Below are 25,139 nucleotides of genomic sequence, written 5' to 3'. Positions count from 1 at the left end.
TTCACTCCACAATGAACTTTCCAATTACCTCCAACGCTAGCTCACGATGCATGACCCTGCGCCATGTATGGTCTCTCTTACAAATATATCAACACATTCAGAGATATGGTGATTTGTCGAACAACTATGTGTTGCAGATGAATTTCCACTAACATCCACCCGCGCAAACATTGAATAATCCATCATTTAAAGGACTAATTCCAAGTGTGAACACGGCCAAACCTTGAGCAATAACATGGGGCTAAGCTCCTGCCCGACGTGCGCCTACAGAGATGTAGGGCACGGTGAGCACCTCGGAGGATGCGGCGTGGGCGTGATTCTGCAGGTCAGGGCTACCCACATCACGCCCCTGAGCTGATGCCGGCCAGTCAACCTGCGGCTGGCGCCGATGCGCGGACCTGCTGCCATCCTGTCTCCTCCTAAATGGTACAGGCATGAATCCGTAGCATGCGGTGATGCACGAGCCTGCTGCTGTTGCATCTCCTCGTCCACCCACTCATCATGGCAAAGCCCCGTTTTAGTCGTCCACATGGGCAGCCGTCGGTGTCGCCATCGAGCAGCAAGATGCTGCCGAAGTGGAGCTGTGTCGGGAGTGGGCGCGTGTGGAAGATGGCGCCAATGGCGCAAATAGCCGATATGAACCGAAATGTATTTGCTTAACAAAGCCTTCCTCTGAGATTTTTTTTGTATTTTGAAACTACATTGTTTAGAACATATGCTTTGTACTGATGATATCTCAAATAATTGAACGGATCAATTAGAAATTACAAATCATATATCACTGACAACCAAAAATATGCACAGCTCATATCAATATTGACAGAGAGAGAATAAATGGTTTCTTGTCATATATATTATTATTCCCAAAAAATGGGTTCAGACATTCAGTAGCATGACAAAGCAAAAGGAGATCCACTCACATATGGACTCTTCAAATGCTAGACAAGTACAAAAGAAATTAGTGCCTAATCTAAGATAGTTCTGGCATAGACCTTGTGCAATTGTTGCTTATTAGTGCCTCGCAAAATATAGTCACAGCAGGGAGCAGAACTAAGCAGCAGGGCAAAGACGACAATCACACTTGAGATAGAAAATAACCAAGCTGCTAATTAGCAGCCAATTATTTGCCTCTTGGAAAAGAAAGGGGAGAAGTAAATCACCTTGGATGAGAACTAATTAATTATCAAGCTGCTGTAGCTGCCAAACATGCCACAACTAAATACATGGATTCTTCCAATGTAGCTCGCATAGGCACCTGAGTACAAAAAAAATAGACAGAATAATGCATCAATTAAAAGGTGCCAAAACAAGCAAAGTATATCACGAACAAAAACAAATGAGGAAAGGGTTCATACAGAGAGGGGAAAGAGGCAGTGGAAGGTGAGAATACCAGCAGGCTCCACAACAACTATAGATACCACGACACCATGTCGAGCATATGTAGTTCTTGATAGACAAAACCTTTACAAAATAAGATAAACCTCAGTGTACTAACAACACTAAAATTTTGGATATTAGCTGCCAACCATGACTATGTGATATCTGCCCAGGTAAAAAAGTATGTAAGATATAACAAAAAGGGAGGCACACATGAATCATTTCTTCTGTTGGAGGCAAAGAATCTAAGGCCTTATACCTCTATCCCCAATTTTTTCTCTCTTTATCAGAATATAACTAAGAACCACTGCACAAATATGCATTCAGTATGGAACATAGGTCGCTGGAATATAAGCAAACAAAATAGTTGGCATACATAGAAACTAATCTAAACATGGCTAAAACAAACAAGAGACCGGCTTTTCAACACCCGGGGGCCGGGGCACCCGGCAATCAGGAGCTGCTCGCATGGATCACAAGTCTGAGAGAACTGTGCCATGCCATGCAATGGTTTTGCATTAGCAGGCCTATATGAACAGTGCAGATTCCCATCTTCATAGCCTGGTCGTTGTCCAGCCTGTGAATTAAAAAATCAAAAGGTAACCAACGCAGCACATCACATCACTGTTCCAATCTCTGTCTCTCTCCAGCGTGCAGCACATGCACAGGGGATACTGTTCCAATCTCTTGACCCAGAGTGGTTTTTATAGAGCGAGAGGAAATGGCCCTGTTTGGATACTCTAACTTAGTTAGAGGTTAGAGTTAGTTTCTAATCCTGAACTAACCCTGAACTAACTCAAACCAAAAAGGTGTTTGGATGGCAGGGTTAGATTGACAATAAATGCTCTTTCTCAATCATTTGGCCGAGAGCTGGCCGAGAGCTGCGCTGTCCGAGGCAGACTGGGACGCGCCCGACAAGGAGCCGCGCTAGCCTCTCGCGCAGCCCGCCGGCCGAATCCGCCATCCCTGCGCAATGAACCGTGCTGGCCGATGCCGGCGGGGACAGGCCGCGCAAGGAACCGCGATTGCATACTGGCGGGCAGACGGGTCGCGCGGAGACGAGGGGTTGGAACGGGAGGATAGGCGGGGCTGCTGCGGGAAGAGCGAGAGAAAAATGTGTTTTTTAGTGGTTCCAAAAAGAACTAACCCAAATAAGCACCCCTTGGATGGGTTAGTTTTTTGGATGGATTAGATGCATCTAACCCAAACTAACCCTCCCTGTTTGGATCTTTTTGGGTTAGTTGAGGCCAAACTAACCCAAACTAACTCTAACCTATAGATCCAAACAGGGCCAATGTTCGCGGATACTGTTCATGTCTCTGATATGACTGCCGAGCAGAGGAGTGGAGACGAGATGCTGTTTTCAATGCGCTGAGTCCCACCTTTATCAAGAGGATTCCAATTTAGAGTAGTGGAGATGAGCTGCAAATGTCTCTGCAAATTACTGTCTCCGAAGCAAACGGTTCCGGTTATGGCAGGCGCCGCTTTGACTGTGTAGAACGTGACCCAGCCTGTCACTCCTGTCGGAAACAGGCTCGTCAGACCTACTACCTGCTAATTAGACCTAAGGCCTAGTACATATCGCTTGTCAGATGAGTCAAATGGCCTCACTAAGCATCCTGTTGTTTGTAACTCGTCAAGGCCTGCATGAATCTCGATGTGATTCAACGGATAGGATAATGGGGTGCCGGGACCCCCGGGTGCTACTACATCTTTCCGAACAAACAAATATCAGAATGCAGAAAAAACTTGACTTTGTGAGAGAGAGTACCCTTTCATCAAACTCTTCCTCAGGATTCTTCCTCTCCTCTTCTTTCTCAGATGTGCACATCATGTTTACAAAAATAAAGAAATCGAAATCAGATTACCAGAGAACTGGGGGGATCAAGAGGTAGGGGGGTGGGCGGTGTGAGGACGTGCAACCTGGATTGGGTACAGGGGACGACGGCCGGTGAGCAACAACCATCAGTCATGGCCGGCGACACTTCTCCACTCCACGACAACGCGAGCGACGCCTAGAGCTCCGGCATCGCGGTCCTGCCTCCACCTCTGTTCTTCTCACCCTCCCATGCTCCTGCACACCCATCATTTTGGCGAGGAGGCGGCGCGCGGATGGAGGAGGAGGCGAGGACGCGGCTAGGGTTCGTGGGGAAGACGCAGTCTGCGGTCTCCCTGCCCGCGCTGCCTGCCTTTTTGGCCCGCTGAAAAGACTAAAATGCCCTTGGCCCGCTGAAAAGACTAAAATGCCCTCGGCGGGGTGCAGAATTTACAAGCGGTGGCATAGCGATTATATGGGGCGACGTGGAGGGCGCGGTCGTGACTACGAGTCTAGGAGGGTTTATATGTTCAATATCCATGTGGTATCTTGTACAATATTCTGAGTGTGGGTTCATATACAGGTTTGACAACTTTGTGTGTGAAGGGTGCTTTTTCAGACAACCTCCAGTATCGAGGCAAGTTCGTGACGGACTCTTTCATTGCATGCATGGTTGTCTTGTTGCCTATGCTTCAGTGTACTTTGTTCTTCACATTTGGTGTTTCAACTTCATACTTCCAGTTTCAGTCAATCTACATCAATTTGATAGTTATTATTACTTTGTAGTTTAACAATTTTCTCTATATGCAGCTGTTGATAACTCACGGTCTTATAAGCTTAATAGTGTCTCTCCCGGTAGTGGTGTAGCTTGAGGAAGCAATGCCTTCAGGACACACGGCAAGAAGTACGCAAAATTCCATAGCCTGCTCGGATTTGAGGATGAATGCTATTTGACAGTTACTTTATAGTTTAACAATTTTCTTTATCATGCAGCTGTTGATACCTCACGGTCTGATAAGCTCAGTAGTGTCTCTTTCGATAGTGGTGTAGCTTGAGGAAGCAATGCCTTAAGGACACGGGCCAAGAGGAAGTACGTATCATTTCATAGCCTGGTCGGATATGAGGATGATGTGTGAGCTCCATGCGTGAGCCTTTTATTCCGTACTGTGCCCAAAGCTATGTGTGAGATTTATTTGTGAGACCTAAGCTATTTGTGAGAATGTTGCAATGTCTGAGACCTTAGTTCTTGAATTATGCTCCATTTTCGCATATTTTGGTCTTTTGAACATATGAAATGCCCACGATGGACTAATGCTAGCTAAACGCTTTCAAATTTTCTTGAGAAAAAAATGGAAGTGCGTGGAAATTTTTGAAAATTTTTGTAAAAAATGAACAATACACTTTTTTGTGTATTAGAAAAAGTGGATGGTTCACATCACTCCCGGACCATTTTTTTGCTCTCTTAACCCCCTAGTATATCCAATACAGTTGGGGCCCCTTGTCAGGTGACCCTTCAACTTACAAGCACGCCGCTCCCGCCGTCACTCCCCTACCCAAACTCACCTCCTCCCTGCCACTCCACCTCGTCACCACTGTGCCCACCCGCTGGAGTCAGCTCGAATATCCTTGCCACCAAACCAAGCTCCACCACTGGAGAGTGGCACCGACCACGTCGCGTCCATCATAGCCCCAACACTGCGCCTTCTAGCCCGGTGGAGGTCAGCGAGGCCTCATCGAGGATCAAGGCAACCTCTGTAGGTCGATGGATGCACCTTTGTCTTTAGCAGCGCTCGGAGAGTGGCTGACGACGATGACCCGAGTGTCCGTTCATGCCACCGCCTATGTTGCCTTTTGTTTCTGTACCCAACAATCTTGCTTTGCCCAACCACCTAGCCAGTAACGTCACATAGATATACGAAAACTTGTTGTTCGACCAATCTATCGGAGAAGGAGAGGTCGATCACTTCTCTCTGTGTATATGTTCATGACGATCTTCTGTACTCAATGGTTTTCTTCATTTGCTTACTAGCTAGCTAGTGTGTCGAGTCCTCTCTATATGTAGCATCGACCAAGCACGGAGATAAGAGAGGACACTCATCTCTATTAGCGAGCTAACGCAATATATGAAACCCCTAAATTAACCCTACAAAACCCCAAACCCCCCCCCCCCCTTTAGAAAAAAAACCCAGCCCCTGAACTGCTGACGCGTGGAAGCTTTTTGGTCCCGATTGGTGGCACCAACCAGGACAAAAGGTCCCCCTACCTAGGCAAGCCGCTCCGGCCACGTGGAGCACCATCTGTCCCGGTTCCCGATCAAACCGGGACTAAAGGTATAGGGCTTTAGTTACGACCCTTTAGTCCCGGTTCGGGAACCGGGACAAATGGCCCTCACGAACCGGGTCGAATGGCCCTTTTTCTACTAGTGCGTGTACCTAGGTCATCAATTTGACCAACTTAATATGAGGTACATATTTCAAAAAATATATCATTAGAAACTTTAGATATTCTATTTTCTAATGATATAATTTTAATGTTAAATAATTTATTTTATATAAGTCAAATTGACGACCTAGATACACGTCAAGACTTATAAGTTGAGATGAAGGGAGTACTAGTAGTACCTTTTTTGTGTGGGTACTGAAGCGGGGCTCTTAAATTAATTAATCACCAGTTAAGAAATGTGTGAAAACTAATAAGAGCACCTGTTGTTGCCAGGCAAGTGTTGATGCAAGGCACATTGCACGCTGTGTTTCACAGCAGCAGCGCAAGCAAACAGATCGATTCTCTACGGGAGCTAACGATGAGTTCTCCAGTCCATCCAACGGTAACACCGTGTGTTGATTGTTGAACAGTCGAATGATCAATAGACAGCTGCGTGGCAGACCGGCAGTGGAAGTAAACTAATGCACCGCCCCATGCTTGCTTGCAGTGCTTTAATACTCCCTAGGTTAGTTAATAGTTATAAACCCCGACACAAACACGGTACACTAAGCCGCATCTGAGACTAATTTTCTCCCCTCCCAAGGTCGCATCTGAGCCTTCTTAGCTTAGTGCCCAGCGCCATTGCTTCTCCACCAAACAAGGCCACCCATAGCACTAGCTAGCTTGTTCAGCAGCTTCTTCTCTTCCTACTGAACTTGTCCACCTTCCTTCATTCATCAAAGGTTATGGCGGGAGTGAGCATTGGGACCGGGGCAATGAACTCCCTCCTCGGCAAGCTCACCGCCTTGCTCAGCGACGAGTACAATCTGCTCAAGAGGGTCCGCAAGGAGATCCAGTTCCTTGAGCGCGAGCTCAGCAGCATGCGAGTCTTGCTGGAGAGGCTGGCGGGCATGGAGGAGAAACTCGATGGCCTGGCAAAGGGCTGGAGAGATAAAGTGCGCGATCTTAGCTACGACATAGAAGACTGCATCGACCGCTTCATGGACCGGCTTGGAAGCGGTGATGCCAAACCAAAGTTTATGAAGAGGATGGCGCGCCGGCTCAAGACTCTGTGGGCACGCCATGACATCGCTACTCAAATCAAAGAGCTCAAAGCTCGCGTCATGGAGGAAAGTGAGCGCCGTGATAGGTACAAGCTTCCTACTCTTGAAGCTGTATTTTCTTCTCGATGCAACGTGATATTAATAAAGTGTTTTTTTGTCAAAAAAATTGATACTAGGTACAAGCTTGATGAGAGTTACTACAGTGCAACGAGGCCGGTGGAGATAGACCCGCGGATAACTGCGATCTACGAGGAGGTCAAGGGCTTGGTGGCAATGGACGGCCCAATGAAGCATGTCATTGCCTTGCTGATGGATGAGAGTAAGGAGTTGAAAGTGGTGCCGATTGTCGGATCAGGAGGGTTGGGAAAGACAACCCTGGCCATGCAGGTCTATCGCAAGATTGGACCAGGAGGGGACTTCCAATGCCAAGCTTGTGTGTCAGTGTCACGCATACTTGATCTGGTGAATCTCTTGAAAGATATCTTGTCTCAGATCGATAAAGATGCGTTCAAAGAATCTCAGAGTTGGAAAAAGGAACAACTAATTCGTGAAATCAAACAGATCTTGACAGGAAAGAGGTACGGATTATAGATGATTTGTGTTGTTTTATTCCCCCTCTGTATACAAGCGCCTAGCATTAATTGGTTCATACATTTGGACGACAGAAATAATAATTATTATTTAAAGTTAGCTTGTTTGAACCAGGCTAGATCAAATGGTCATCTCTAGCCGTCTTGAGTATGTTTAGTTCCTTGAACATTTAGTTTGTTTTTCTACCTCAAACTAGCCTACCCCGTTGTTGACAAACACTCATTCAGTAAGTACTTTCAATCTGGCACACATAAAAAAAAGGTTCACTTCAGTTCAGCCAATTGTAATTAAATTAGTGTGTGTGTGTGTGTGGGGGGGGGGGGGGGGGGGGGGGGGGTATAGTGTTGCTACAAACTTCACCAATACATGATCAGTTTGACCTTCCTTTTTGGGTCATACTCTTTCTCAATCGAAAATGTTAGTACTAATTAATAGCTCGATTGGTGATAGATTGCCTGAGTTTAAGCTATAATTTCAGACTATACCCTACAATGACGTAGTCCCGCCCGACTGCCGAAATAGTACTTCATTATACCCCGACCCAAACTACAACCGTTTTATGAACGTCACTCCTTTCTTTGGACAAAGGTTTATTGATTCTACAGATGAAATAAATCGATTTGAATTCAAACCTCAACATCAGATTCAAATCGTGGCAGTTTTGTCTGGTCTGGATGGCTGCTTGTGCGACAAGGCATGAGTGAGCAAGGCGGCAGGGCTCCATGTACACACAGGACGGAGAATAAAGGAAACATGGACAAAATATGGCTCCCACAAAAAAATTAGACTGCATGAAGCCATGACATGACGTGAATCATTATGGTTGTCAATAGCTGATGTTCGTGTTTTTAGTGGTAGTATTATTAGGTTCCAGATTGAAACTCGCCGGCTTGACTGCGGTGGCATGCATGCTGCCTTCAGATCTGCGACGGCGGCGTGGAGGGCCTGGTGGTTTCGTCGGCGGCACCTTCGATCGGATCTGTTCTGACCGGTGCAGCTGGCGGTGGTGGTCATCTTTTCCGTGAGAGCTGGTCGGCCTGAGGCTGGGTGTTCGGATCTCGGGATCCGTCATCTGGCACCAGCTGCGAGTCAGGAAGACGTAGTTGCCGGTGAAAACCGAGCCGACGGCGGGTGATGGCGGTGTTCCACGTCGTTACCTTGATGAAGGCACTGCGGTGTCATTTCTCTCTTGGGAGCATCGTTTTGTGGAGCAGCGCTGGAAGTCAGAGGCAGGAGGTGGAGCGGCTTCGTCTTGCACGGAGCTTCGATGGAGATGTCAAGTCATGCCTGGCCGATAGGTGCTACGCTTGGTCATGCTTGGCCGAGGTGCTGCGCACGACAGATCCTCCAAAGGCTTCAAGCTGTGTCGGCTGGTGGTACTTGGCAGCATGGCACTGAGGTGTATCAGTGGTGACCACGACATGTTCAGCTGTTTGCGCGCAGGGAGGAGGAGCCGTTGGGCGCCGTGGTGGCGTCGACGATAGCTGGACCGAGCAAGGTTGATGCATCAGTACAGTTCTGAAGATGGAGCGGTGGCAGTTGATAGCGGCGGCTTCTGAGAGCACGCCGGACCAGTGTGTGCCCCAGACCCCGCAAGTGGCTAGGTTGGGGTCTCAGGTCTTAGATGTTAGGCTTGGCTGTGATGTCTGTTTTGGTATTAGACCCAGTCTATATGCGCCCCTTCATCAACTGAATAGGTGTAGCGACAGTTTGTTGCTTAGACGTCGGCTTTAGTCTTACTGTTGTATGACTTTGTAAGGTCTTGTGAGAATAATTAATAAAGTGGCTGTATGCATCGCCTAGATGCAGAGGCCGGGGGTCATCCTCCTTTTCTAAAAAAAATGAGATTGAAACTCAAACTTGACACTTGTTTAATGGGGTAAAATAGACTTATTTCTTTCTTCTATGAATGATATATCATATAGTCCCTCTATGCGCTTCATATACTTTTGTTTTCACTTACCCTAGTGGTAGAAACTAGGGTTCTATACGGTCTAGGCCGAAGGTTGTAGGGGAAGGAGGGAGCTGGTCGTGAACGAACTCGCAGCCGCCGGCGGCTGGGCGCCGTCGTGCGCGAGGAGGCGGCGGCTGAGAGGGAGATGGCGCAGGGGAGGAGGCGGCTAGGGTTAGGTCTCCCGGCTCCCTAAGAAAGCCGAGCAAATATGATTGCATTTTGCTTAATTCCAAAATGGATCCTTACATGAGTTTATATAATCCTCCTATTAAGATAATTGGGCTACGCCCCTAATAATGATAACATAGACTGGGCCACAACTAACTGGGCTAATCCCCTAATATGCCGGTCATAACATTTCTACCCGCCTGCACAAACAGCTCGTCCTCGAGCTGGAAGCCGGGGAAGCGCTTGCGGAACTCCTCGAGGTGATCAACCGTCGCCAAACACCTACGCGACAGCTGGGGCGGGCAGGTCGCCGAGCCCGGCGGCGGCGGCATCCTCCTCAATGTAGTCCGCAGCCTCCAGGTAGAAGAGTCGTGGACAGACGTGGCCGGGCACGTAGGGCTTGTCGCAATTGAAGCACAACCTTGGCGGCAACGCTCGAGTTGCTCGGCCGAGGTGAGCCGGCGGAACGGGCGCGCCGCGGTCACGAAGAGGGGTGCCGCGGAAGCCTGAATAGGCCAATCCTGCGCGGGAACGTCCGGCCAGGGTGGCGGCCCAGTGGCCCGGGACGGTGACGCCTGCTGGATGGCTACCGCGTGGCACTCGAACGCGTGGGCATAGTACATGGCCTTCTGGAGCTCCTGGGGTCCCTGCAGCTCCACGTCCATGCGAATATGATCCGGTAGACCGTCGACGAAGAGCTCGGCCTGCTGGCGAGCCATCATGCCGGGCGCGTGCCACGCCAGGGCCTGAAAGCGGTCGGTGAAGTCCTGCACCGTAGAGGTTAAGGGGAGACGGCCCAACTCCACCAGCCGGCTCCCACGTATCGGCGGCCCGAAATGAAGGAGGTAGAGCTCGCGAAAACGCTCCCATGGAGGCATGCCGCCCTCGTCCTGCTCGAGAGCGTTATACCAAGTCTGTGCGGCGCCTCGGAGGTGATATGGAGCGAGCCAGGTGCGGTCCGACGCGAGCATGTGTTACCCCCGGAAGAACTGGTCACACTAATTAAGCCAGTTGAGGGGGTCCTCGGTGCCGTCGTAGGTGGCGAAGGCGAGCTTAGCGAAGCGTGGCGCCATCTGGGTATGACCTCCATGGGGGTACGGCTCGGCGGTGCGGAGCAGCGGCGCCAGGTCGGTGATCATAGGGGGCCCCCCGTGGAACGGCGGTGCGTCGAGGCCAACGTAGGGGCCCGTGGAGCTAGAGGACCCGCCGTACTGCGCCTGCTGTGACAGGACGTGCGGCAGTCCCGAGGCCATCGTGTAGACCGGATGAGACGACGACTCGGTCAACCAAGCCAGTAGCAGGGACGACAAGGGCGGGAACCGGACCTGGTGGATCGGGACTCCCGCCGCGTGATCGATGCGGGGACGGATCTGACCGGCGGTGGCTGCTGCAGCTGTAGTGGTGTTGCACTAGGCAGCGGCAGCGGCTGTTGCGGCAGGGCGCCGGGCACGGTGGAGGCCGCCAGGAGCGTCGGCTGCCACTGCAGCCAGGGTGGGCGGTGGTGGCGATGGATGGCAGCTGTAGCGGCTGCTGCAGCGGCCCGGCGAGCGTGGCGGAGGCCACCGGGTGCGGCGGCTGCCACAACAGCCACGGCGGCCCGATGGCGGGAATGGGCAGCGCAGCCGGGTGCGGCCTGTAGGACCCGGCCAAGAACAGGCGGATCTCTTGGACCACCAGGGTAAGGTCCCGCAGCACCCCGGACACCTCCTCCCGGGTGAGGATGGAGGAGCCCAGCGCGGGCAAGAGCGGGGCGACGGTCATGGTGGTCGCCAGAGGCGACGAGGTGACCGACGGCGGGAAAGACGGGTTGGGCGGCGGGGAAGACATGATCGAACCGAAGCTAGCTGATAGCAAACTGGCAGAAACTAGAGTTCTACCGGGTCTAGGCCGGAGGTTGTAGGGGAAGGAGGGAGGTGGTCGTGGACGAACTCGCAACCGTCGGCGGCTGGGCGCCGTCGTGCGCGAGGAGGCGACGGCTAAGACGGAGATGGCGCAAGGAAGGAGGAGGCCAGGGTTAGGTCTCCTGGCTCCCTAAGGAAGCCGAGCAAATATGATTTCTTTTTGCTTAATTCCAAAACGGATCCTTACACGAGTTTATATAATCCTCATACTAAGATAATTGGGCTAAGGCCCTAATAATGATAAGATAGACTGGGCCACAACTAACTGGGCTAAGGCCCTAATATGCCGGTCATAACAATTGGGACGTAATAAGTTAGTACTTCTAATTGTTTCATTGATGCAAGAAAATTTTACCAACATGTAAATAGGAAACATTTATGTATCTATTTGCATATATCAAATTAAGTGCTAGTGAAATTCATCACAATGATGACAATGCTTAACAATATGGGATCTTGCATGCAAGTACTTCATTGTTATTGATGACGTTTGGAAAGAACAAGATTGGAAATTGATCAAGTCGGCATTTCCTGAGAACAATAATGGCAGCAGAATAATTGCTACTACACACATTACCCGTGTAGCTAATGGGTGTTGTTCCAACTCTGGCGGCCAACCCTATCAAATGGCGCCTCTAGATGATGATGCTTCTCAAAAATTGTTCTTTAAGAGAATTTTCTCCTCGGATGATCCCTGCCCTTCTGAACTAGAAGAATTTTCTACTGGTATCTTAAGAAAATGTGGCGGCCTGCCATTGGCTATTATTACATTTGCAAGTTTGCTTGCTAATAAGGCACATAAGAAGGATAAATGGGAGAGACTGCATGATTCCATTGGTACTGGTCCTTCACTTGATATGATGGTAATGTAAAAGTGATGAAAGATATACTATTACTTAGTTACTGGGATCTTCCACATCATTTGAAGACTTGCTTGTTGTACTTGTGTATATATCCAGAGGACTACAAGATCAAGTGTGGCCGGCGGTTTCGTTGAGGGGGCCTCCGGCCCGGATCACCGTCAGAGAGGAGGTTATCGTGGCAACCGTGGTGGTCGGAGCTGGGGTCGTGGGAGATTTCGCCGCCCACCACCACCTAGGGTTCCTGTTCCTACTGATGCTACGGAGGAGACTCAACATTCCTCAGAGCTCCCTCCACAGAGGATGGAGGTGGTGAAGGAGTTGGCCAATGTTGAGGTTACTGAGGCTGGAACGGTGGATGAGGCTGCCGGCAGGTCTGATGCAGAGAGGGCGTCCAAGTATGCCCGTAAGAAGGAGAGGATGATTTGCTATCGTTGTGGCGACAAGGGCCACTTCATTGCTGAGTGTGTGGCCCAGCTGTGTGAGTCATGTGGCAAGCTTGCACATGAGTCGGGAGAGTGCCCGATTTTGCGTGACTTACCTCCGACTCTGAACATCTATGGTGTCTACTGTGCTGAGCTCATGTTTTTTGAGTCCCCGGAGGCGAGAGAGGTCCCGGAGGATAACCAGAGTTCGACTACTGGGATTGTGAGAGCGACCCAGGGCGAGGTGACTGAGGCACAGATTGTGAGGAGGTTGCAGGAGTTAGATCCCGGTGATTTTGTTTGGGAGTTGGTGCTCATCGAGGACAAAGTTTTTAAGGTTGATTTCCCATCTGTCGATGACTTGCAGAGATTGTTAAGTTTTGGCTTGTGTAAAGTTCCCGGTACTAAGTGTATTCTGGAGTTTAATGAGTGGAAACAGGTTGAGCCTAAAGGAAAACCGCTTACACAGGTATGGCTGCGGTTTTTGGGGGCTCCATCTAAGCCTCTGCAGGATGCTCGCGTTGTGGCCAGTTTGGGCATCCTGGTTGGAAAAACAGAAAAAGTAGACATGGCTTTCACTCGTGCCAATGGGATTGCCCGAATTCTTGTAAGCATTATGGATATTGAGTATGTGCCTGATAAGGTCAACTGGACTTATAAGGGTGAGGTGTTCCCGCTAGATATTGAGTTCGAGGACACCGACTTATTTGATGATGCGGTTAACGGCAATGATGTTGACATGCACGACCGAGAGGGTGGTGCGGGGACTAAGGGGGCACCGTCAGATGAGACCATGCGAGAGGGATCCAACGGTTCTCACGCTCAGTCGGCCAGGAATGGATCGGAGGCTGAGCCCACAGTCTCACCGGCGGTACCCATGACTACTCTGCGTTTTGGGTCTTTCGAGCCAGCCTCGGCACCTCCCAGGCTTTGGAGTGACAGGGTGGAGTCGGGTGATGATCTCGAGTGCACGCTTCCTTCACTGGAGTTTGAGAGGGAGATTGGTGTGTCTGTTGCTCGTCAGGCGGTTTCTTTGGGAGGCGATGCGGCGTGGAGGCACGGTGATGGTTCTCTTGGACTGCAGACTCCCGCGGGCGCGACTTCGGTGTCCGCGATCGCGGGGGAGATGGGGTGTGGGGGAGGGGGTTCGGGACATGGAGTCCTCTCTCCCCCCGTCCCGAGGTCGATGCAGGTGTCATCGGTGGCGTCGGCCCCGAGGGGGTCGGCTCCGGCGGCTCGAGGGACCTCGAGGCAGGCGGCCTCGACTACTTCTGCGACGGTGGTGGCAACCACTGTGGCTGCTTCTGCGGGAGGGGGGACGCCAGGGCAGGAGGCCCGGTCTACACCCTCTACTCCGGTGGTCAGGGGGACCACCTCACCGATGGCTTTCCCGTCTGAGCTGCCGGTTGGGGCGGGAGGAGACCGTGGGCAGGAGGCCCCTGTCTTACACTCCTCCCCACTGCCCGGTGTGGGGCACTCGTCCAAGGGGATCGGGAGCCCGCAGACGCCTTCTCTAGTGACTTCGGCACCACCTGTCAGAGTTTTGGTGCCAGGTTATACTAGGGAGGAGGTGATCGCGTTTGGTGGGATCCCAGACCCTATCTCCGAGGGGAGACGGATGAGTGCCCGCATCCTCGACGTCCCGGAGGTGGACGATATGCAGCAGCGGTGCGCTATGAGGGCGGCCAAGCTTCAGGAGGCTGTTTTTTCTTCTGGTATGTCCGTCAACTTGTCTAATTCCATATTGCATTTTTCTAATGGGGACATTATAAATAATGCAAACCAATTAGGAGTTTCACTAGGTGCTACGGATAGTGAAATTACCAATTCGGTGAATGATATATTAGACCTGGAGGCGGAACGTGCTTTAGAGACTATTCATAATCTTGCAGCAGTTAAACCAATGAATGATGATGAGATAAATGCGTTAGGAGTTAGAGTGCTTGATAGCCTGTGTGAGGATCTAGCACCCGCTAACCAGGACGCTGAGGAAGATGATGTGCCCCTACAAAATGACGCTAGCAATATTTGTGAACCCGGTCATGAGGAACGGGTGACTGAGTTTAGTAAACCTAAGCGTAAGTGGAAACGGAAGATTTATCCCGATTCCGCAGTTCGTAGGAGTGCTAGGATTCGAACCACAAAAAAATTCCATGATGAACTATGAGAGGAATTTTTTGGAATAGCAGAGGTCTTAAGGACTTGGCTAAAAGAAGATTCCTGGCTGAGACAGCTCTAGAGCAGAAGCTAGATTTTGTTGCTCTATCAGAAACGGGTAGAGATAACTTTGCACCGCGGTTTCTCTCCTCACTAGTTGGTGGTATTGATTTCGATTGGCATTGCCTACTCCGCGAGAAAGATCGGGGGGTATCTTACTAGGTGTGAGATGCGATTCACTTGAAGTCCGTAGTGTAGTGATGGGTGACTTCGCGGTAAAGTTTCGAGTTAGGTCTAAGACGGATGGCTTTAACTGGGCTTTGGTGGCGGTATATGGTGCCGCGCAGCCCGAGTTTAAAGCGGAGTTTCCAGCAGACCTCGTTCGAATTTGTGGGTCAGAACAACTACCGATTTTAGTTGGAGGTGATTTCAATATCATCCGGAGGCGAGAGGAGAAGAACAATGATAACTTTGACGGCAGATGGTCCTTCATGTTCAACACCATTATTGAAAGCTTGGATCTGAGAGAGATAGAGCTCTCGGGCCGAAAGTTTACATGGGCCAACGCTATGCCAAACCCAACCTACGAAAAACTTGATCGGGTTCTTGCAAGCGTGGAGTGGGAACAAAAATTCCCGTTGGTTACGGTGCAAGCTCTTTCGAGGGGAATATCTGATCATACCCCATTGTTCGTGGACTCAGGGGAGCTGAACCACGTGGGTAACAAGAACACCTTCTCATTTGAGACGTCATGGTTCGAACATGAGGGGTTCTTAGATTTGATAGCCAGGGAATGGGTTAAAGATGTTCGAGGTAAAACTCCCATTGAGAGATGGCAGAATAAGATTAGGAATTTGAGAAGCTTCTTGCGGGGTTGGGCGAAGCACCTTAGCGGTGTGTATAAGATTGAAAAGGATAGACTCCTTTCTCTTGTACATGACCTGGACATAAAAGCCGAGTCCAATATTTTATTACCCGTGGAGCTTCAGGTTAAAAATGAGGCGGAGAAGCGGTTAAAAGAACTACTCCGCAAAGAAGAACTGAAGTGGGCTTTACGTGCTAAAGTACGTAGAGTGGTCCAGGGGGACGCGAATACTCAGTTCTTTCATTTAATTGCTAATGGCAAGCACAGAAAGAAGCGAATCTTTCAGCTTGAGCAGGACGAGGGTACGATTTTAGGTCAGGATAACCTAAAAACATACATCACCGACTATTATAAGCAGTTATTTGGTCCACCGGAGGATAATACGGTGTCCCTCGATGAGTCCAGAACTGAGGATGTACCTCAGCTTTCGGCTGCTGATAATGAGCTTCTGGTTGCCCCGTTCTCGGAGAAGGAGGTTTTTGATGCATTGCACAAATGAAAAATAATAAGGCTCCCGGACCGGATGGTTTCCCGGCCGAGTTCTATAAGAAGTGCTGGCACATTATTAAGGGGGATTTACTACCTATGTTTCATGATCTATTCTCTGGACAGCTTCAATTATTCCACTTGAATTTTGGGACTATCACACTACTGCCTAAGAAGACGGATGCGGTCAGAATTGAGCAATTCAGGCCGATCTGTCTCCTTAATGTTAGTTTCAAAATCTTCACCAAGGTCGGGACCAACAGGCTCACACAGATTGCGCATTCTGTGGTGCAACAGTCCCAAACCGCGTTCATGCCAGACAGAAACATCCTAGAAGGGGTGGTAGTCCTGCATGAAACGCTCCATGAAATCCACTCCAAAAAATTAGATGGAGTGATTTTTAAAGTGGATTTCGAGAAAGCGTATGATAAGGTAAAGTGGCCATTTCTCCAACAATCTTTGCATATGAAAGGGTTTGATGAAGCCTGGCGCAAACAGGTACAATCATTTACGCAAAAAGGTAGTGTGGGAATTAAAGTTAATGATGACATAGGTCATTACTTCCAGACACATAAAGGCCTACGACAAGGAGACCCGATGTCCCCTATCTTGTTTAACATTGTGGTAGATATGTTGGCAGTTCTGATAGGAAGGGCTAAGGAAAATGGTCAAGTAGGTGGATTGGTGCCTCATCTTGTTGATGGAGGTATCTCTATCCTACAATACGCTGATGATACAATCATCTTTATGGAGCATGACTTGGTTAAGGCAAGAAATATGAAGCTGGTTTTATGCCTATTTGAACAATTGACCGGGTTAAAAATAAACTTTAATAAGAGCGAGCTGTTCTGTTTTGGTAGGGCCAAAGATGAACAGGATGCTTCTAGGCAATTGTTTGGATGTGAGTTGGGAGAGCTACCTTTCTCATACTTGGGGATTCCTATCCACCATCGTAGGCTAACAAACAGAGAATGGAAGTGCATTGAGGACCGATTTGAGAAGAAACTGAGCTGCTGGAAGGGCAAGCTCATGTCATATGGAGGCCGGTTAATCCTAATTAACTCGGTACTCACGAGTTTGCCGATGTTTCTTCTTTCGTTCTTTGAGGTACCAGTTGGTGTTAGGAAGAGACTGGACTTCTATAGATCGCGGTTCTTCTGGCAGGGTGATGAGCTTAAAAGAAAATATAGGCTTGCTAAGTGGGACATCATTTGTAGACCGAAGGACCAAGGGGGTCTAGGTATTGAGAATCTCGAAATTAAGAATAAATGCCTTCTTAGCAAGTGGCTGTGGAAGCTTTCGTTGGAGACTGATGCTGTGTGGGCACAGATCCTTCGCGGCATGTACCTCGAGTCAAAAACTTTGTCACAGGTCTCTGTAAGGCCGACTGACTCGCCTTTCTGGAAGGGTCTCATGAAGGTCAAGCAGGCATTCTTTAATAGGACAAAGTTTGTTGTCGGAAACGGCACAAGTACACGTTTCATGGAGGATACTTGGCTCGGTGACACACCCTTGGCCATCCAATATCCCTCTTTGTATCGCATTGTTCAACGAAAGGAGGTGGTCGTTGCTTCGGTCTTCCAATCTACCCCCCTTAATATTCAGTTCAGACGAGTGCTAGCGGGCAATCGTTGGGAAGAATGGCTCCATCGAGTTAGGAAACTGATGGACATCCAGCTTTCTCAACAACCTGATGAATTGCGCTGGAAGTTGACTAAGTCTGGAGTATTCACGGTTAAATCAATGTATATTGATGTTATTAATTTGAGCTCCATTCCTACGTCCAAACATGTTTGGGATGTCAAAGTTCCTTTGAAAATAAAAGTGTTTATGTGGTTTGTCCATAAACAAGTAATTTTAACTAAGGATAACTTGATGAAGCGTAATTGGACAGGACCTACTAGGTGTAGTTTCTGCGATCGGGATGAGACTATTAAACACCTCTTTTTTGATTGCCCGCTGGCCAAGGTACTCTGGCAGACGGTCCACATTGCTTTCAACATCAAACCACCGAATTCTGTTAATGCTTTATTTGGGACATGGCTTAATGGGATTGAGCCTAACTTAGCGAGACATATTCGGGTTGGGGTTTGTGCTTTGCTGTGGACTATCTGGAACTGCAGAAACGATCTGGTCTTTAACAGAATATCATGTATACATTTTTTGCAGGTTTTATTCCGGACTACGGCTCTGATCCGTTCGTGGTCGCTACTCACCCAGACGGAGGCCAGAGAGCATTTGGTTACTGGGTCTATCCGTTGGGAGATGGTAGCTCGGGATATCTTCAACCGGTTTGGATGGCGGTCATGTAATATGATAGGCATTTAGTATTCCTACCTAGTTTACCCAGCCGGTTGTGGCATCTTGATGTGGCTAGTTGATGTATCTAGCCTCTTCGGGCTCTGTGTGAGCTTGTTCTGCTTTTTTTCACTTTTGAGGACCTTTGGAACCATGTTGGCACTACTTTATTTTGTTAATAAGAGGGCCGTATGCATCGTACTGATGCAGAGGCCGGGGTTTCCCCATTTTCGAAAAAAACAAGATCAAGTGTAAAGAACTGAAATGAAAATGGATGGCTGAAGGATTCCTTGATAGGCAATGGGGACGTTTGGATGAGGTAGCAGAGAACTGTATCAATGAACTCGTTAATAGAAATCTGATCCAGCCAATTGATATTTATGATGATGGTACTGTGAAATATTGTCGAGTCCATGATATGGTGCTTGACCTTATCATATCTTTATCAGATGAAGAGAATTTTGCCACTGTTTTAAATGGGCGTGCATACAATTCATTTCCAAACAAGATTCGACGTCTGTCCATGCAATTTAGTGGCAAAGAGCATAATGGCGCAGTCTGTGCGATTACAGAAACCAAGATATATGTTCGCTCACTGACTACCTTTCCGCAATTTGAGCAGATACCCCACATTGTCCTTGTGGACTTCCATGCTTTGCGGGTGTTGGATCTTGCAAGATGTTATTGGTTGGAAAACAAGCATGTAAAACATATAGGAAGCTCACGTCATCTGAGGTATTTGAGAATTGGCAGTGGGAAAATTACTGAGCTTCCTGATGAAATTGGAAAGCTGCAGCACTTAGAGACTCTCGATTTGAGATACTGTTATTCACTTCTAAGACTGCCATCAACCATGGCGCAGTTGCGGAAATTGGTGCGCCTATCTGTCAGCAATGCAACACAATTACCTGCAAGTGGGTTCCGGAGTCTACAGGCCTTGGAGGAGTTACGCTTCTGGAAAACTGACGACCCAGTGAGATTTGCGGAGGAAGTAAATGAGTCGGGCAAATGCAACCTTCGCCATCTTCGTATTGGTGGAGAGATAGCCGAGCGTCTGTTCTGTAACCCATACAGCACCTACCCGTGCCTCCAAGTTCTTAAAATTATGTCAAATATTGGAATGGTTCCCAGGGGAATGGCCTCCCTCAAGAATCTCGTGAAACTATGCATAAGGGTCTGGGAGTTTGATAATGAGGGTCTCCAAGTCCTCATGGGCATGCCTTCTATGGCCCATCTTCAGCTACTCGTTATACAGGACATCAAAGAAAAGCTGACCGTGGGTAGTAATGGATTCAAACTGCTAAAGGTGTTCCACTTCCTATATAATAGGCCAGCCACTCCTTTTGTATTTAAACATACAGCAAGCGGTGGACTGCGCATCTCAGAAAAAAAAACAGATGGACTACGGCTAACATTTGCTCCAGGTGCTGTGCCAGCACTCCGACGGTTTTGTCTTGACTTGAACCCCATGATTGTGGCATCAGACTTTTTAGTACACTTGGGTGTGGAGCATCTTTCAGGCGTTGCACAGCTCGAGGTCAAAATCGATTGTTACAGAGCAGTCCTAGGCAGGGTGGAGGCCCTGGAGTCTTCCATTGAAAAAGCAATCAACCTGCACCCCAACCGTGAAATCTTTGTCCACAGAGTCTCTGAAGATTTTATGTTTAAGGATGAAAAGGAGTGGAAAGAGGCTGTCTTGAAGGAAAGAAAGGAGATGGAAAATTTTTGTAGGTGAATTTTTGATGAAAGGCTCGCACGAAGAAACGGAACTGGCTGCCTTATCCTGGTAATTCATATGATCGGGAAGATAATATGTCCTACGTTCTTCGTTCTGAAAAAATAATTAAGAACATGTCGTTCCATATACATTGTGCTGAGTGCTGACCCTGTATTCATCTTGAATAGCAGTTCGTACGTGGATCCAAGTCAAGTGAGAGCTTCACAGCTGTCCAATCCAGTCCCGCCATTTGCTGCAAGTCTGCAATTCAACTGGTCGGCCACCACACCAGCATTTGATCTGCAGCCATATTCAGCCTATATTCCGAGAGAAACAAGCCAGGTTCCAGAAGCAAATTTGTTGAGTGGATCAGATGAATTCATGGTGCCTTATATGCAGTATGAGATATTTTCTTTCCTAAATATGTTCGCCAGCCTCCCATATTTTTAGGTTTGCTTCAGTAGAACATACAGTATGTGTGTGTGTGTGCAATATCCCTGAATTCTATTGATCTCTGGCCATGGCAGAACTCTGTTATTGTTTGCCTTATGATTTAAACGAACCGAGTCGAGCGATGTATCTGGGAAATATTTGTTTTTGTGATATATATGGGTTTGATGGGCTGTTGTTGTGTGTAGGTGCTGGTTGGCACAAGCTGAGAGGTGCTCATTAATTTGCAACGCGTGCATGCATTATCTAGGCTATATTTATTATCTAGTTCTGTGTCATGAATTATTGATAAGAGTTCTGACTGAGTTTGGTCATGTATGCATCAGGCCCTGCTGTTGCTTGTTTCATACAGGTTGGCTGGTTGGTTATTCAGTTGTGGCTGGACAACAGCAAGTCCGAAACTGCACACGATGATGTGATCTCAACTGAATTTTATGGAACTGCATGAGTCTGGAGTGAAAACATCGGAACGAGACACATGAGCTTCTGGCTGGGAAGCAAGTTCTCTCTCGAGTAGAAGGTTGTTGGCATGTGGATTCAGCCATTGGACATAGCACATCATGTAGACATCGTCCTACGCCTTTTGGTTCCAGTCATGTGGCAAAGAGCAAAATAAAGGGGAAGTTGGCGCAATTACAGAAACCAAATTATGTGTTCTCTGTCATCATGGAGTTGTGTCACTTGTAAATGCGACTTGTAAATTAGGGTTATTCTAACGGAAAACCTCATAGATAGCAGACATAAGAATGCGAAAACAGAAGTACACTGAAACCACTGAATTTCTCAACATGACTGAAAACTAATACTGAAGAAACGGAGTTGGTGTAGCACAAAACAAATCACTGATCTCAACATGACTGAAAAATATTACTCTCTAGCTTAGATAGTAAATACAGAAACTTAGAACATAGTCTCTGAAAAGAGAAATAGAAGCAGACAGAGAAATAGAAGCTGGGACTGCGGCGGCGGGGCCTTTGCTGCTCCGGCAGCATCGGAGGGCTCTGGATCTGGGACGGTGGTCCCCTGGCGAGGCCCCTCTGCTCCCGCGGTGTGCTTCGGGGTTGGCGTGGTGCCGGAGTTCTGGTTGGGTGGCCGACGGAACTCCGGTAGAATGGGACCTCGTGTGGTTGCCCTCGCGGCTGGCGGCGCCAGATCTGGCCATGGCTGCCTTGACGGCTGGCGGCGCCCCCTGCTCAGTGTGCGTCGCCCTCGACGAATCCCGGCTGCACTGGCGTGGCTGGCCAGCCCCTGGCCTGTGGGCGTCTCTGGTGGTTGGGATCCATACTGGGGGAAACCCCTGGTCGGCTCCGGCCGGCCGAGACGACGACGATGCCTGCGGGTGCCGGATTTCTTCATGGAGACGTCGGTCAATGTCTGCCCTTCCACTACCCACCCACCTGCCCCTCGGGTGAAAACGCTAACTCCGGTGGGCGACGGCGGCGGCGTTTTCGGCGCTGTGATCTTCTTGAAAGGGCCGCCTTGAGGGATGGGTGGCGGGCACTGTTAGCGTGCGTTGACAGCAGTCGTTGGCGTGTTCTTCTTCGTCCAAGCTTTAGCTTTTCCTCTGCCGTGTTTTGCCCATTGGTTGTGCGGCTTGCTCTGCTTTGGCTGAGCCTCGTCGGCACATTTGGGTGCTTTGATCCGCTCCTTGGGACTACCTGGCGGCTTTCATACATGTTCATGGGAACTCCTGTTGTTCGACGGTTCAGCGCCTTGCGATCCAGGCAAGGAGGTTGTGGCCTCCTTTGAAGACAGGGTTGGATGGTCGTGTCATGCCGAGGCCCTTAGATTTTGGTGGAGGCAGGCCATGTAGGTGCAGCTTCATTCCCTCGCCAAAGCCGGCATTGCTCCCAACCATGTTTAGTCGCGGTGGAGGACCTCAAGTCCTTCAGCTAAGTGCTCCATTGTATATCCTTCTTGTGGGAAGTGCTTGAGGCTTGTGAGTTGCTTTCCAGCGCCTCTGTATCTTGTTGCTTTCTTTGTTATAGTTCGTTTTCGTATTCTGCAGTTGTACCCTGACCGGTTGATGGCTTTGTTACTTCAAAGTCGGACTAGGCTAGCGCCCTACTCGGGCTTGGCTGCGTCGTTTCTCTAAGAAAAAAAACCAAGGAGCTAGTAAGAAATAGTAAAAAAAATAAGAAACAAATACTAAAGAAACTGACAAGAAAGAGAAGACTGAACCAAGACTGAGGACTGAGACATTCAGTGCAAAACTGAAGGGGGACAGCGAACAGTGATGACTAGACGAACAAGAAGACCGAAGACTAGAAAATGAAGACACAAAACACTTCATTATAGAGGTCCAATCATCGTGCGTACTCTTTTGAAATTTGGTTCGAGCGGTTCGTTCTCTCTCCTCCTCTCGAGCCCTAACCTCGGCGCCCTCGATCGCCGCCGATCGCCTCCGGCGCCCTCGATCGCCGCCGATCGCACTCGCCGTGTCACTCCTTCCTCCTGCTCCTACTCCCCCTCCCCCCTCCATCGGTAGTCACCCCGCTCGGGTCGCGGCGCCAGATCTTCCGACGAGCCTCCCCTCCTTCCCCGAGCGCACGCCACCTTCCCCGACGCGAGAGGCCACATCATCCTCATCGACGTGCATCAACCTTTTCACGCCGGATCTTCGCTGTAAGTGCCTAGCCATCTCAAATCTTTGCTGGTCCCTTATGCTTATAGTACCAATAGGGGTCGGATTTGATTAGGGTTTAGGATATGTCATGTGAGGTTTAGGGTTTATGGTTTCAGAAAGTTGTGACGAGATTTCTATTGAAAGGGAGTGTAAGTTGGATTTAGCTAGGACATGTTGATGTAGTTAGTTAGGGTTTATGGTCTCAGAAAGTTGTGACAAGATTTTTTTTCAAAGGAAGTGTAAGTCGGATTTAGCTAGGACATATTAAAGCACTTAGTTAGGGTTGTGTGCCATGAGAATTTGTCAGCAGATTTGGATTCAAAGAAAGTTATTTTGGATTTAGTTAGGAGATAAATATTTTTGTATGGAGTTTGGAGATATTTTCAACTTAGTGATGAGATAATTTGGATTTAGTTAGGTGATAATTTTGGATTCAGTTAGGACACAATTTTGAATGGAGTTTGCAGATAATTGATCTATCAGGGTGGATCTATTAGGGGACTTGAAAGATTTGTGCACTTTGGATTTAGTTAGGAGATCATCACTTACAATAAGTACAATCAATTAAATATTTCTGGATTTAGTCAGGGAATATTTTATACTTACTTACAGCTTTTGAAGGATTGAGTTTGGTACATGAATCCGATAAGAAAAATTAAATAAATTATTTAAGCAGAGTATTGCATAATTATTATTTATGCTATCCATCCGTAACATTGACTATCTGTTTTCGTTGGCAGCCTAACGACATGGATGATAAAAGCAACGATGGAAAAAACTTGGGGAATATAGGCAAGGATGACAAGGGCATGGGTGATAGACGAAACAAAGGCAAAGGAATGGATGGTATGCGCACGGATGATAACGATAATGAGGATGCAGGCAAGGATGGCATAGACCTAGATGATGTACACATGCAAGGTAAAGGAATTGATATTAAAGGCATGGCTGGTTCAGATCTGAATGAGTGTATGGAATACATAGAGATTGTGAAGAAGACTTTCAGGACTGAGGAAGAAGCCTACATGTTCTACGTAGGGTATGCGAGAAAAAAAGGGTTTGGTGTTAGAAAGGATGATCTGAAATACAGGGGTCCGGGTTCGAAACAAAATGCATACAGAAGGACATACAAGTGCTGCAAACAAGGATGGCGGGCCCTTAAGCACTTTAACAGAGCTAATAGAAAAAGAACACCGAGGGGTCTTTCTCGGTGTGGGTGTCCCGCTCTTTTTCAGGTTGAGCTACAAGATAGTAGTGGCCTCTGGTTCGTCAAGAATTTTGTGGACAAGCATAACCATCTGTTTGTCCCTGCTGACCTGACTCCCTACTTATTGGCTCATCGTAGAATGACCGACGCACAAAAGGCCGATGTCATCGAGTATGCTGTTGGTGGACTTCGAACACATCAGATTATGAATGTAATGGAGAAGAATGCCGGAGGTCCCGACAAGCTTGGATTTATAGATCGAGACCTATACAACCATGTTTCAATCCAGAAGAAGCGCAAGATAGAAGGCAGTGACGCTAGATATTTCTCACCTATATGATTGCACAGAAAAAAGCAGACCCAGAATTCTTTTTCAAATACAAAAAAGACAAAGAAGGCCATTTGAGGAACATATTCTGGGCTGATTCACAGTCCCGGATTGACTATGTTGCCTTTGGTGGTGTCGTGGTGCTTCTTGAAATATGCTGTTTTGAAAGCAGCGTGCTGATTTTGAAAACAACATTTTTTAAATTACGCTTTTTAAAAGATGGCATGTTTTTTAGTATACTATTTTTCAAATAAAAAAACATGCTGGTTTGCTTTGTTTTTGAAAATAGCATGCCATGCCATTTCGAAAATAACAGAAACATCATTTTTGGCATTGCATTTTGACCCGCAAGTTTTTGTATTGCATTGCATTTTTTTGTGCGACACACATACAAACCGCATTTACAAAATAACTCGTACTAGCCAACA

At 48.3% G+C, this 25,139-nt stretch overlaps 1 pseudogene; it reads left to right on the top strand.

The window, feature by feature from the left end:
• Nucleotides 1-6,284: 6,284 nt before the first annotated feature.
• LOC123082132 (disease resistance protein RGA5-like) lies at nt 6,285-24,723 on the top strand (annotated as a pseudogene).
• Nucleotides 24,724-25,139: the final 416 nt, after the last annotated feature.

Source organism: Triticum aestivum, chromosome 1B (assembly GCF_018294505.1).
Source record: "Triticum aestivum cultivar Chinese Spring chromosome 1B, IWGSC CS RefSeq v2.1, whole genome shotgun sequence".
NCBI lineage: Eukaryota > Viridiplantae > Streptophyta > Magnoliopsida > Poales > Poaceae > Triticum > Triticum aestivum.
The sequence above is the reverse complement of the archived record's forward strand: the minus strand, read 5'-3'. Positions and strand labels throughout refer to the sequence as shown.